Source organism: Rattus norvegicus, chromosome 4, assembly GCF_021556685.1.
Source record: "Rattus norvegicus strain SHRSP/BbbUtx chromosome 4, alternate assembly SHRSP_T2T, whole genome shotgun sequence".
Classification (NCBI taxonomy): Eukaryota; Metazoa; Chordata; class Mammalia; order Rodentia; family Muridae; genus Rattus; species Rattus norvegicus.
The window spans coordinates 88,318,552-88,326,337 of NC_141537.1; the positions used below are offsets into that span (position 1 = coordinate 88,318,552).

The 7,786-nt window shown below is 38.8% G+C and overlaps 1 pseudogene; it reads left to right on the top strand.

Annotated features, from left to right (window-relative positions):
• On the top strand, nucleotides 290-1,198 carry Vom1r-ps111 (vomeronasal 1 receptor pseudogene 111; annotated as a pseudogene).

A 7,786-nucleotide genomic window follows, 5' to 3' on the forward strand; every position in this document is an offset into this window, starting at 1 on the left:
GGAACACAAACTGTGTCTTTGGTATATGACTGACTATGAATGGATTCATTATCCATAATATTCATTCTATATAGGAGATACTCAGAGGGTACATAGAAATGTTGGCTATATACAGCATGAAACATCAAAAGAAAAAGAGATAGGATATTCAATAATTAGTAGAGAAAATAGAATGATTACATAGTCATACTGTGAAGCTAATCATAAGTTTAATATATAATCTATTATTTCTTTCAGGTACATGAAATAGACTCCTATTATGTGTTTGCTATGAATACACCTTCCATTTATGTCTTCATTCAAGAATGTCCTTTATTTCCAAACTGGACTTGGAGTCTTATCCAATATTCTTCTACTGACTTTCTATATCTTCACAATTCCAGGTCACAGACCTAAGCCCATGGACCTGATCTCATGACAATTAACTTTCATTCACATCATGATGTTCCTCACTGCAGGGGAGATTTGGCTTACAGAATTATCTGAGTCACTGAACATTGAGAATGACCTCAAATGTAAGGCAACTTTTTACATAAACAGGGTGATGAGAGGCCTCTCTATCTGCACCACCTGCCTCCTGAGTGTGTTCCAGGCTGTCACTATCAGTCCCAGTACCTCACTGTTGGCAAAATTTAAACATAAATTTAAAAAATACATCATCTATGCTTTCTTCTATTTTTTGTCTTTCAATTTGTCCTTCAGCATTAATCAGTTCTTCTCTGTTGGCGCTTATACCAATGTGAGTGAGACCAACCAGATGAAGGTCACCAAATACTGCTCACACTTTCCCATGAACAGCATCATCAGGGGATTGATTGTAACAGTGTCAACTTTAAGAGATGTGTTTCTTGTAGGAGTCATGCTGACCACAAGTGCGTACATGGTGATTATCTTGTTCAGACATCAAAGGCAATGCAAGCATCTTCATAGCATCAGGCACCTGAGAGCATCCCCTGAGAAAAAGGCCACCCTGACCATCTTGCTGCTGGTGGCTTTTTTTGTGGTCATGTACTGGGTGGACCTCATCATTTCATCCACCTCAATCCTGTTATGGGTATATGACCCAGTCATCCTGTCTGTTCAGAAATTGGTGGTGAATGCCTTTACCACAATTACTCCTTTGGTACAAATCAGTTCTAATAACATAATAATTAATGTGCTCAAAAAGTTGTGTTCAAAATGCCACTGGGCTTTTTAAAAGGGAGTGACTTTTCTCTTCATTTAACGAAGTTATATTTCATTTTATTTTATTTATATGTGTGTGTGTTAGTGCCAGTATGTGTGCATTCTTGGTGCTCACAGATATCATACGAGGTTGTTGGCTTCTGTGGCACTGGACTTAGCAATGTTTATAACTTATTTTCATCTAGCCTCAATTATTTCTTTTGGAAAAACAAATTCCTTTTAAGTTGTTTAATAGTTCAAGTAGCAAAGTGAGATTTCTTTCATATGATTTAAATAAAATGTGTGGAATTATACAGTCTTTTAACATTTCTGCTCCATTTTAATTCATATCATAAGTCTTTTTCTGATAGTAACTTTACTCTAAAGGATTTATTAAGTTTTTCTTTTGAAAATAATTTAATTAAATCATCAAGAATAGTGTTAAGATACTAGGGTAGATTTAATTGTTTCTTTTTATTATTATCATTGTCATTATTATTATCATTATTATTATTATTATTATTATTATTATTATTATTCTCTCATACAGTACTTCCTGGCCTCAGTTTCCCATCCTTTCACTCCTTCCAATCCATCCCTACCATCTTCCCTCCCCAAATCCACTCTTTTTCCTCTTAGAAGAAAGGAACAGGCCTCCCAAGGATATCAACTGAACATGGCATAGCAAGGTAGACAAAATACAAAGCCTCTTATGAAGACTAGATGAAGCAACCCACTAGGAGAAAACAACTCCACGTAGAAGGCAGGAAATAATCAAACTCAGAGCTGAAATCAACCAAGTAGAAACAAAAAGGACCATAGAAAGAATCAACAGAACCAAAAGTTGGTTCTTTGAGAAAATCAACAAGATAGACAAACCCTTAGCCAGACTAATGACAGGACACAGAGAGTGTGTCCAAATTAACAAAATCAGAAATGAAAAGGGAGACATAAATACAGATTCAGAGGAAATTCAAAAAATCATCAGATCTTACTATAAAAGCCTATATTTAACAAAACTTGAAAATCTACAGGAAATGGACAATTTCCTAGACAGATACCAGGTACCGAAGTTAAATCAGGAACAGATAAACCAGTTAAACAACCCCATAACTCCTAAGGAAATAGAAGCAGTCATTAAAGGTCTCCCAACCAAAAAGAGCCCAGGTCCAGACGGGTTTAGTGCAGAATTCTATCAAACCTTCATAGAAGACCTCATGCCAATATTATCCAAACTATTCCACAAAATTGAAACAGATGGAGCCCTACCAAATTCCTTCTATGAAGCCACAATTACTCTTATACCTAAACCACACAAAGACACAACAAAGAAAGAGAACTTCAGACCAATTTCCCTTATGAATATCGACGCAAAAATACTCAATAAAATTCTGGCAAACCGAATCCAAGAGCACATCAAAACAATCATCCACCATGATCAAGTAGGCTTCATCCCAGGCATGCAGGGATGGTTTAATATACGGAAAACCATCAACGTGATCCATTATATAAACAAACTGAAAGAACAAAACCACATGATCATTTCATTAGATGCTGAGAAAGCATTTGACAAAATTCAACATCCCTTCATGATAAAAGTCCTGGAAAGAATGGGAAGTCAAGGCCCATACCTAAACATAGTAAAAGCCATATACAGCAAACCAGTTGCTAACATTAAACTAAATGGAGAGAAACTTGAAGCAATCCCACTAAAATCAGGGACTAGACAAGGCTGCCCACTCTCTCCCTACTTATTCAATATAGTTCTTGAAGTTCTAGCCAGAGCAATCAGACAACAAAAGGAGGTCAAGGGGATACAGATTGGAAAAGAAGAAGTCAAAATATCACTATTTGCAGATGATATGATAGTTTATTTAAGTGATCCCAAAAGTTCCACCAGAGAACTACTAAAGCTGATAAACAACTTCAGCAAAGTGGCTGGGTATAAAATTAACTCAAATAAATTAGTAGCCTTCCTCTACACAAAAGAGAAACAAGCCGAGAAAGAAATTAGGGAAATGACACCCTTCATAATAGACCCAAATAATATAAAGTACCTCGGTGTGACTTTAACCAAGCAAGTAAAAGATCTGTACAATAAGAACTTCAAGACTCTGAAGAAAGAAATTGAAGAAGACCTCAGAAGATGGAAAGATCTCCCATGCTCATGGATTGGCAGGATTAATATAGTAAAAATGGCCATTTTACCAAAAGCAATCTACAGATTCAATGCAATCCCCATCAAAATACCAATCCAATTCTTCAAAGAGTTAGACAGAACAATTTGCAAATTCATCTGGAATAACAAAAAACCCAGGATAGCTAAAGCTATCCTCAACAATAAAAGGACTTCAGGGAGAATCACTATCCCTGAACTCGAGCAGTATTACAGAGCAATAGTGATAAAAAACTGCATGGTATTGGTACAGAGACAGACAGATAGACCAATGGAACAGAATTGAAGACCCTGAAATGAACCCACACACCTGTGGCCACTTGATTTTTGACAAAGGAGCCAAAACCATCCGATGGAAAAAAGATAGCATTTTCAGCAAATGGTGCTGGTTCAACTGGAGGTCAACATGTAGAAGAATGCAGATCGATCCATGCTTATCACCCTGTACAAAGCTTAAGTCCAAGTGGATCAAGGACCTCCACATCAAACCTGATACACTCAAACTAATAGAAGAAAAACTAGGGAAGCATCTGGAACACGTGGGCACTGGAAAAAAATTTCCTGAACAAAACACCAATGGCTTATGCTCTAACATCAAGAATCGACAAATGGGATCTCATAAAACTGCAAAGCTTCTGTAAGGCAAAGGACACTGTGGTTAGGACAAAACGGCAACCAACAGATTGGGAAAAGATCTTTACCAATCCTACAACAGATAGAGGCCTTATATCCAAAATATACAAAGAACTCAAGAAGTTAGACCGCAGGGAGACAAATAACCCTATTAAAAAATGGGGTTCAGAGCTAAACAAACAATTCACAGCTGAGGAATGCCGAATGGCTGAGAAACACCTAAAGAAATGTTCAACATCTTTAGTCATAAGGGAAATGGAAATCAAAACAACCCTGAGATTTCACCTCACACCAGTGAGAATGGCTAAGATCAAAAACTCAGGTGACAGCAGATGCTGGCGAGGATGTGGAGAAAGAGGAACACTCCTCCATTGTTGGTGGGATTGCAGACTGGTACAACCATTCTGGAAATCAGTCTGGAGGTTCCTCAGAAAATTGGACATTGAACTGCCTGAGGATCCAGCTATACCTCTCTTGGGCATATACCCAAAAGATGCCCCAACATATAAAAGAGACATGTGCTCCACTATGTTCATCGCAGCCTTATTTATAATAGCCAGAAGCTGGAAAGAACCCAGATGCTCTTCAACAGAGGAATGGATACAGAAAATGTGGTACATCTACACAATGGAATATTACTCAGCTATCAAAAAGAATGACTTTATGAAATTCGTAGGCAAATGGTTGGAACTGGAAAATATCATCCTGAGTGAGCTAACCCAATCACAGAAAGACATACATGGTATGCACTCATTGATAAGTGGCTATTATACCAAATGCTTGAATTACCCTAGATGCCTAGAACAAATGAAACTCAAGACGGATGATCAAAATGTGAATGCTTCACTCCTTCTTTAAAAGGGGAACAAGAATACCCTTGGCAGGGAAGAGAGAGGCAAAGATTAAAACAGAGACTGAAGGAACACCCATTCAGAGCCTGCCCCACATGTGGCCCATACATATACAGCCACCCAATTAGACAAGATGGATGAAGCAAAGAAGTGCAGACCGACAGGAGCCGGATGTAGATCGCTCCTGAGAGACACAGCCAGAATACAGCAAATACAGAGGCGAATGCTAGCAGCAAACCACTGAACTGAGAATAGGACCCCCGTTCAAGGAATCAGAGAAAGAACTGGAAGAGCTTGAAGGGGCTCGAGACCCCATATGTACAACAATGCCAAGCAACCAGAGCTTCCAGGGGACTAAGCCACTACCTAAAGACTATACATGGACTGACCCTGGACTCTGACCTCACAGATAGCAATTAATATCTTAGTAAGAGCACCAGTGGAAGGGGAAGCCCTGGCTCCTGCTAAAACTGAACCCCCAGTGAACTAGACTGTTGGGGGGAGGGCGGCAATGGGGGGAGGGTTGGGAGGGGACCACCCATAAGGAAGGGGAAAGGAGAGGGGGATGTTTGCCCGGAAACCGGGAAAGGGAATAACACTCGAAATGTATATAAGAAATACTCAAGTTAATAAAAAAAAAAGTTAAAAGCCAAAAAGAAAGAAAGAAAGAAAACAACTCCACAAGCATAAGCAAAGGATCACAGACAACCCTACTCCCAACTCTTAGGAGTCCGGTAAAAACACCCAAACTACACAACTATCGTGTATATGCAGAGGACATGGCTCAGAACATACAGGGTTCATATTTCTTACTTCAATCTCTCTGATCCCTTGTGCTCCTTCATAGTAGATTCTGTGAGCCCTGTGCTCCTGGTGTCCTTGACCCCTCTGGCCCCTATCATCCTTTCTCTATCTTCTCATCTACGGGTTTCCCTGGCTCTGCCTTCTGTTTGGCTATGGATCTCTGCATCTGCTCCCATCAGGTGCGGGATCATGTTTCTATCGGGTGACAATTGGGATAGGTGCTAATCTCTGAGTATAGCAAAATATAATTGGGGATCATTTCACTCATATTTTTCCATTTGGTTTGGTTCTGTCCTGGGTCTGTGGGCTGTCCTCTCTCTGGTTCCCGGTGATGCAGGAAGCATAGGCTCCCTCCAGGACTCTGGGTCTAAAGTTGTACCAGACATAGGTTAGCCACACCCACATGTTCTGTGTCACCATTACCTCAGGACATCTGGAAGGAAAGGCAGATTGTAGGTAGAAAGTTTCTGCTGGGTTTATGTCCCAGTCCCTCTGCTGTATGCCTTTCCTGTTTATAGAAGATTATCAGTTCAGGCTCCGAATCCCACATTACTAGGAAGCTTCCTTAAGGTCACCCTGAGTTATCTCGGTGAGTTTCCACTTAATTGGGTCTCTAAATCACCCTCCCAACCACCCCCATATTCCAGTCCTCTCTCTTAATACTCTCCCTCCATCTGCCCCACCTTCCTCCTGTTTCCATTCCTTCCTTTCCCATAGTCTACCTGCATATTCTATACTCTGTCTCCCTTCCAGGAAGATCCATACATCTCCCTTTGAGTCCTCCTTGTTGCTTTGCCTCCCTGGGTCTGTTCATTGTAGCATGATCATCTATTATTTTAGAGTTAATATCCATCTATAAAAGAGTATACACCATATTTTCTTTTTAAGTCTGGGTTATGATACTTGGGATGATATTTTTCAAGTTCTATTCATCTGCCTACAAATTTCATGTCATTATTTTTAATAGCTGAGTAATACCCTACTAAGTATAGGGTATATCACATTTTCTTTTATCCATTCATAGGTTGTGGGTCATCTGTATTATTTACAGTTTCTGTCTATTATGAATAAGTGCACATACTTGAACAAGTGTTCTTGTGGCTATTCATTTGCTGTATATTGCTTTTATTATGTTTAGGTATGCATCCCTGATCTTTCTAAGAGTTCCAACATGAAGGGATGTTAGATTTGGTCAAAGCCCTTTTCAGCACCTAATGAAATGATCATATGATCTTTTTCTTTTACTTTTTTCATGTGGTGGATTATGTTCTTGGATTTGCACTTCTGTGATGAAGCCTCTTTGATCAAGGTGGATGATGCTTTTTATGCATTCTTGGATTCATTGCAAATATTTTCTTGATTATTTTTGCATCCATGTTTATAAGTGAAAGTGGTCTGAAACTTTCTTTCTTTGTTGAGTTTTTGTGTGGTTTAGGTATCAGGAAGGCTCTGGCCTCATGGAATGAGTTTGGCAATGTTTTGTCTATTTCTATTCTGTTTAATAGTTTGAGGAGTATTAGTATTAGCTCTCAATTAGGTATCTGATAGAATTCTATACTAATCTCTGGTCCTAGGTCATTGTTGTTGTTGTTGTTGTGAGATTTTTAATGACTATGAACTTCCATATTAGCACTGCCTACATTGTGACCCATAATTTCTACATTCATTTTTATTGAACTCTTTCTAAGAAGTCTTTGATTTTTTTATTTCTGTCTTGACTTAGTAGTCATTCAGTAAAGACTTTTTAAGGCTCCATGAGTTTGTGCGCTTTCTGTTGTTTCTGATGTTGTTGATGTCCAGCTTTGTTCCCTGGTGGTCTGATGGGATGCAGGGTGCTATTTCAGTTTTCTGATATATGATGAGATTTGCTTTGTGCCCGAGTATATGATCAATTTTGGAGAAAGTTGCTTGAATTGCTCAGAAGAAAGTATTTCTTTTGTGTTTGGGTGAAATATTCTGTAAATATATGTTTGGTCCACTTCGTTCACAACATCTGTTAGCTCTAGAATTTCTTTGTTTAGCTTTCTTCTTGATAACTTGTGTGTTCGTAAAAGTAGGGTGTTGAACTCTCCTTTTATCAATGTGTGGTTTAAGTTTTAGTAGTATTTCCTTTACAAATTTGGTGCTCTTGCATTTGGGGCATAGATTTTAAAAACTG